The sequence below is a fragment of the Triticum aestivum genome, chromosome 2B (genome assembly GCF_018294505.1).
Source record: "Triticum aestivum cultivar Chinese Spring chromosome 2B, IWGSC CS RefSeq v2.1, whole genome shotgun sequence".
NCBI lineage: Eukaryota > Viridiplantae > Streptophyta > Magnoliopsida > Poales > Poaceae > Triticum > Triticum aestivum.
The window spans coordinates 707,660,639-707,668,319 of NC_057798.1; positions in this window are offsets into that span (position 1 = coordinate 707,660,639).

Genomic DNA, 7,681 nt, shown 5'->3' on the forward strand with positions numbered 1-7,681 from the left:
CAAACCTCCCGCAGAAAAAGGGGTGTTCGCGCTGGAGCGCCCTCCTATTGAAAAGAACAGAGGAGCACTTCACTAAAACTACTTCGTTAAATAAACGTGGCCAATAAAATTGTCTACGAGTAAGCACATGTTGAGTAGTGCAAAGGTGTTAAGCTGGGATTGGTAGCTGCAAAAATAAAAATTAGCATAAAAGAAGTTGCAAAAAAGTTACCAGTATTTTGAGAAAACATGGAAAATATCGATGAATTTAAACCATTTGAAAAGAAATGAAGTGAACATATAATTTCCTTGCCAAAACTGCATTTAAGATTGCGTATTGTACAATGACTATTATACAAAAATAAAGTTGGCATGACAAAAACAAGTGACATGGAAAATTTTAGTGAAAAAAGATGATTCGTGTCATAACAATTATTACCTAGTCCAAGTGAAGCAAATGCTATGTAAACTTGTTTTCCGGGAAGTGATATGGCAACTGTTTTTAAATGCTTTAAAAAGGTCATGGTAAATGCAAAAAAGTGCTTTGAATTGTTTAGTGTTCTAATAAATCTAAGAAATGCCACCTCCTGAACACTTATGTCAAAAAGCAAAACCGTGGTACAATATTAGATTTGCCTTGTTATAAAAAGTATATTTTCCATGTTATAAAAGTAGATTTTCCATATTATAGAACATTGCATTTGTCAGTTTGCCATTACAAAAATATATTTTTCGAACATTTGCACATGGAAAATTAGCTCTTTAGATCACGTCAAATGAATAGAAAAACTGATTGCATCATGTCAACTATACATATCATGGCAAAAATACTACCCTACATCACTACAAATTAAAAGTTGATCTCTTTGAATTATCTCTGAATTTCCATGGTAATGATGCCATGCTACAAAAAATAAAATCCACATGCTCCAAAATAATAAAATTTCCATCGTTAAAAAGTAAATTTTGAATTTGGTCCAAAAAGTATGAATTATCAAGGTCCATACGCTAAGTTTACCATGATGCATAAACCTAAACTTGCCATGATCCATAAACTAAATTTTCCAACAAAACATAAACTAGAATTTACCATGGCAAAACATGAGAAAAAATTGGTGACACGGGCAAAAAAATTTAAAAAAATGAATGGAAGTGTCACGTAGGAGATTTTCAAAAATACTATTAACTTCAATTTGCCATGACAAATTTTGTTTTGTTAAGATGGCAAATTAGCTCTTTAGATCATTGCAAAAGTTGTAAGATTTGTGCCATGGCAAAATTTGTGTTGGTAAGATGGCAAATTTTGTATTGGTGGGCATGGCAAAAGTTATAAGATTTTTGCCATGGAAAAATTTGTATTAATGATATGTCAAATTTTGTACTGGTGGCATTGCAAAACTTGTAGGGTTTTTTCCATGGCAAAATTTATATTGGTGACATGACGAAGAAGTTGTGAAGATTTTTGCCATGGCAAAAAGTGTATTGGTTACATGGCAAAAAAATGAATGTGAGATACAAATTATGCATTCTAATGATATTTGCCATGGCAAAAACATCTATTGATAACATGGAAAAAAATGGATTCGAGACATTTAAAGAGTTTTAAGATTGTTTCCATGGCAAAAAGATTTAACAAGTTATGAATTGCATGATATTTGCCATGCGCAAACATTCTTTTACAATGGAAAAAATGGTTACCAAACTTATGAATCTAGACTTGCCATGGGCTTGATCAATAGGTCTAAAAAAGTGTCGATGTTTTGAAAATTTTACATGGCGAAAACAATACAAAAAACACAATAATCAACAACTTTGCCATGTTCTAGCAACAGAAATTTCAGAAAACTGCCATGTCAAATTTGTAAATATTGGCATGACATTCTTACAAAAGAATTGCCACGGTTTATTGAGAACAGCATCTATAAATTCCCATGGAAGTAGTACTAACAGCTTCAGAAACACAACAATACATATTATGTTTTCTTACCATAGCAAAGCAAACATGATTTTGACATGGCCACACACTTTGTGTTTCCATGGCAACATATTATGATGTTTGCCATGGTAAGAAATAATTTAAATTGGGATGGCAGCAAAAGTTGAGGCGACATGGCAACAAAATTTGTGTTTGGATGACAAAAACATATTTTTGAGTTGCCATCAACTACAATTTCTAAAGATTGCCATGGAAAATTGGTCAATTAGCATCACAACAAAAGTAAACAGTTTATGCAAACTCATGAATGATTGAGAAAATGAATCATACAAAATTTACAACATTTGGACTGAGCTGAAAAAAGTGCATCGCCAACAATGCCGAGCTAGTGACATAAACTGAGTTAATTGCACAGAAGTACCATAATTATGGCATCACATGCAGATTGATACCATGAATGCTAATTTTTACGTGTCAGTACCAAGAATATGCCAGGCCGTTGCAAATAGGTCTAAATTACGTATAAACACGTATTGACGGTGTATCTGACCGGCGGGGCCCGCCCGTCAGGTGCCGACGTGGCATGTTTTTGCAGAAAACCCCCTTACGTTGTATGTAATCATAAAAATGCCCAAATTTTTGGCAGGAAAAAGGCTCCATGAGAGGCGTTCCCTTTCTTATACTTGTCTGAAGTGCTGGGCCGGCCCACCGAGGCCTGCATTTTTTTAAATTTCGCACTTTAAATGGCGCGCGTGTTGGGCTCGTTTGTTGCCCCGGTTAGTATTCGTTTCATTTCTCTTGTGCTTTTAGAATGCATGGTGAACATTTTATTAATATACGCAGAACACTTTCTGCTTATAGTGAACATTTCTCAATGCACGATGAACTTTTCTTTACAAACGGTGAACATTTTCTTAATATAATAAACTTTGGTAATATCCGTTGAATATATTTGAAATGGAAATTGAACATTTTTGTACTATAGGTTGTTCAATTTTCTTACGATAAAGAACATTTTACTTAATTCGAGGTATTTTTTTTGTAATTTATGGTGACATTTTTATTAATACACGGTGAGTTTCAAGATTATTATGGTGAATATTTTCTTAATACATGGTGAAATTTTTGTATTTCACAAAATGTTCAGTATGTATTAAAACTTATTGTGTAAAATCAATTTGCATTTCAAGAAATCCTTGATTATTTTAATAAAAGTTGAAAAGTTTTAATGCATTTCTTAAATTATTATGATCACACAATTATTTTTAATACATGTTCTGCACCATGTTTCTAAATTTTAATGCATTTAAAATTATATGTTCAACTTCTAATGCATTGATTGCAAGAATGATTAAGAAACCGGGGCAAAAAGTTCTTGAAACTCATCGTGTATCAAGAAAATGTTCACCTTAAATTACAAAAAGTTCACCGCGCATTATGTAAAATGTTCATCATATCTTAAGAAAAAGTTCAAGATATATTAGAAAAATGTTCGGTTTGCATTTAAAATATGTTCAACATTTATTATAATGGGGAAAATGTTAATCTTTTGTAAAGAAAAAGTTGACAACCTGTATTAAAAATAATTGTGTAATCTTAATAAATTTTAGAAATGCATTAAAACTGTCCAATTTTTATAAGAAAAATCAACGTGTTTCTGGAAACGCAAGTATGATTTTTACACAATAAAGTTTTTAATACATGCTGAACATTTTTTGAAATGCAAAAATATTCTCTACAAATTAAAAAATTGTGTAATCACAATATTCTTGAAACTCATTATGTATTAAGAAAATGTTCACCATAAAGTACAAAAAGTTCACTGTGCATTCTAAAAGCACAAGAGAAATGAAACGAATAGTAACCGGGGCAACGAACGAGCCCAACACGCGCGCCATTTAAGTGCGAAACAGAAAAACGCAGGCCTCGGTGGACCATCCCAGCGCTTCAGACACGGTATAACGAAACGAACGCCTGTATTAATTGCGAGCTGCGCTGTGGAGTGGTGGTTAGCGTGTGGCGGCTGTGGACTGCTAGCGCAGGTTCTATTCCTGCCGTCGCCTTATTTTCTGTTTCTTTTATTTATTTGTTCAAGTGGCGGAAAATTTCAAACCAGTCCAAATTCGGTGGTGGAAATTGCGAACAAAAAAAAAAGCCTCTCATGGAGCCTTTTTCCCGCAAAAAAATTGGGCATTTTTGTGATTAAATACAATGTAAGGGGGTTTTCTGCAAAAAACATGCCATGTCGGCACCCGGTGGCCGGGCCCCGCGGGTCAGATACACCGTCAATACGTGTTTATGCGCGGCTTGACACAATCTTGGTACTAACATGTAAAAATTAGCAGTCTTGGTATCAATCTGCATGTGATGCCCCAGTTGTGGTACTTCTGTGCAATTAACTCACATAAACTGGACATGTTCAGTAAGATTGTCCTTCAACTGAGGGGTCATATGTGCAGCGGACTAGGTCCCAGCGCCCGACCAGCCGGAGAAGATGAGGAGAATGTGCCCGTCGCCCATGGCCAACGCATGGTCGACGTGTTAGAAGAATGCATGGCCGTGGAGGGCGCTGCAGCGCAGGATGGCACCGTCGCCTCCGAGAAGCCGCGCATCGGACGAGGTCCCCGGCGTCTGATAAGCCGGCGAAGACGAGGGGGAGGGTCTCGTCGCCCATGGACGCCATGCTCAGAGAAGACGCGACCGTGGTGGGCTTCGAAGCAAGGGATGGCACCATCGACTCGAAAAGGGCCGCTTAGTGGATGAGGTCCTCGGCGTCCGAGGTGTCAGAGAACATGAGGAGGAGGTTCCGTCGCTCATAGGTAGCTTCGGGTCGCCGTTCTCGAAGAAAGACGTCGCTGAGGTGGGTGCTGAGGTGATGGACGACGTCGTCGCCTCCATGTAGCTGGTGCGGGACGACCTGGTGCCGTTATTGATCCTCTCGGCCGCGCAGTCGCGACAGGTGCGAAGTTGCGTGGCGAGCCCGTCTCCACCGTGCCGGCCCGCCTCCGCCGTGAGACACCATGATTTGGTCAGCCATCTTAAAATGTGGCGACGAAGGGAGAGAAGACAGTGGGGAAGTGGCATCGAGGGGGGGACGAATGGAGCTGCGAGTGTATAAGCGCTGTCGTTGCATGTATTGCAAAAACTCTCACTCTATATTAAGAAAATCTTCACAATTTTTATAATAAAGAATTCATTGCTTACTTGAAAAATGTTCAACGTACATCACAAAATTGTTCAATGTATATTTAAATTTTTTTCAGCATATGGCAAAAAATGTTCAATGTTTATTTTTTTTCATCGTATACTACAATATGTTCATTGTATATTTAAAAATCCTCAATACTCAACATTTTTCCTTTCTGATTCGCTACTACCTTTAGTTCTTAAATGTCCGCGTCCTAAGATCCATAAATACTCAGTTGTTCAAGTGGTAAAGAATTTTTACTCTCTATCGGGAGGTTGCCAACCGGTCAGATACACCGTCAATACGTGTTTATGCGCGGCCTGACACAATCTTGATACTGACATGCAAAAATTATCAATCTTGGTACCAATCTGCATGTGATGCCCCAGTTGTGGTACTTCTGTGCAATTAACTCACATAAACTGGACATGTTCAGTAAGACTGTCCTTCAACTGAGGGGTCATACGTGCAGCGGACTAGGTCCCAGCGCCCGACCAGCCAGAGAAGATGAGGAGGATGTGCCCGTCGCCAATGGCCAACACATGGTCGGCGTGTTAGAAGAATGCATGGGCCGTGGAGGGTGCTGCAGCGCAGGATGGCACCGTCGCCTTCGGGAAGCCGCGCATCGGACGAGGTCCCCGGCGTCTGATAAGCCGGCGAAGACGAGGGGGAGGGTCTCGTCGCCCATGGACGCCATGCTCAGAGAAGACACGACCGTGGTGGGCTTCGAAGCGAGGGATGGCACCATCGACTCGAAAAGGGCCGCTTAGTGGATGAGGTCCTCGGCGTCCGAGGTGTCAGAGAACATGAGGAGGAGGTTCCATCGCTCATAGGTAGCTTCGGGTCGCCGTTCTCGAAGAAAGACGGTGGGTGCTGAGGTGATGGACGATGTCGTCGCTTCCAGGTAGCTATTGCGGGACGACCTGGTGCCGTTATTGATCCTCTCGATCGCGACAGGTGCGAAGTTGCGCGGCGAGCCCGTCTCCGCCGTGCCGGCCCGCCTCCGCCGTGAGACACCATGATTTGGTCAGCCATCTTAAAATGTGGCAACGAAGAGAGAGAAGACAGTGGGGAAGTGGCATCGAGCGGGGGGGGGGGGGGGGGGGGGGCGAATGGAGCTGCGAGTGTATAAGCGCTGTCGTTGCATGTATTGCAAAAATCTCACTGTATATTAAGAAAATCTTCACATTTTTTATAATAAAGAATCCATTGCTTACTTGAAAAATGTTCAACGTACATCACAAAAATGTTCAATGTATATTTAATTTTTTTCAGCATATGGCAAAAAATGTTCAATGTTTATTTAATATTTTTTCATCGTATACTACAATATGTTCATTGTATATTTGAAATGTCCGCGCGTCCTAAGATCCACAAATACTCAGTTGTTCAAGTGGTAAAGAATTTTTACTCTCGATCGGGAGGTTGCCAATTCGATTCCTTTTTTTTTCGAGAAATCTTTCCCACTTTATTGAATAACAATGTTTATAGGTACAAGACTTGTGTCATGAGGATTACCCAACCAAATATGTATTCCTATACCTAGATTACAAGCAAATTTGACACGAGATTATGAGCCTCAAAGTTATGGTTTCTACGCTCATGAACGAAATTACATAAATTATTTCCCCAAAAAAGTGTAATTACATAAAGTTAAACTAGCTCTACGTTCTGATATTTCATTATATGATAACCGAGTGATGACCTCCTGTGCCTTGGTTTATGTTATTCAATACATTTTGACAATTAGAGTTCGATTCCTTGATACAGCGTTGTTTTTGTGGGATTTTAATGGCGTCTCGCTATGACACCACCGTATGGGCCGGCCCATTCAGATCGCGCCATGCACAAAAGCTCATCTGTTAGATGCTCGCGAGCATCAGATAGGGACTCTCGGCTGCTAAATCCTATTCAGCGCCTATCAGATAGGAGCATCAGATATGAACTTTTTCCCAAATTTGTTGAACCTTTTTTTTTTCAAATTCAATGATTTTTTCTTAAAATCTGATGAACTTTTTTCAAGATTAGTGAACTTTTTTCAATCGATGAACTATTTTCCAAATTGATGAACTTATTTGAAAAGTGATAAACTTTTTATTCAAAATCGATAAACATTTTCCAAATTCCGAGAACATTTTCCAAAATTTGGTGAACTTTGTTTAAAATTGATGAACTTTTTCGAATTGAGGAATTCTATTTCAAACTAAGTATTCTTTTTTTAAAGGTCAACACAGTCAACTGCGAAGAATTGGTCAAAATTTAACGATCAACTGAATTGAAAGATCGACGCGTCAATTGACTCGAAGGAGCAAATTTTTTGTTTGTGGAGCGATCGAAAGGAAGGGATCGATCCAGCTAAATGGGCCGACCCAAGTGAGCTGGGACGTGAGCGCCAGCATGAAAAATCGGCGCATAAGGCGCCAATGAGGAGGACTCCTCGGCTCTCGTCTTGCTTGAGATGAAGCGACACTAGTACAAAACGGAGCTTTAAAACCGGTTCGTAAGGGCTTTTAGTGCCGGTTTTGCAACCGACACTAAAGAGTGGAGACTAAAGACCCCCCCCCCCCCTTAGTACCGGT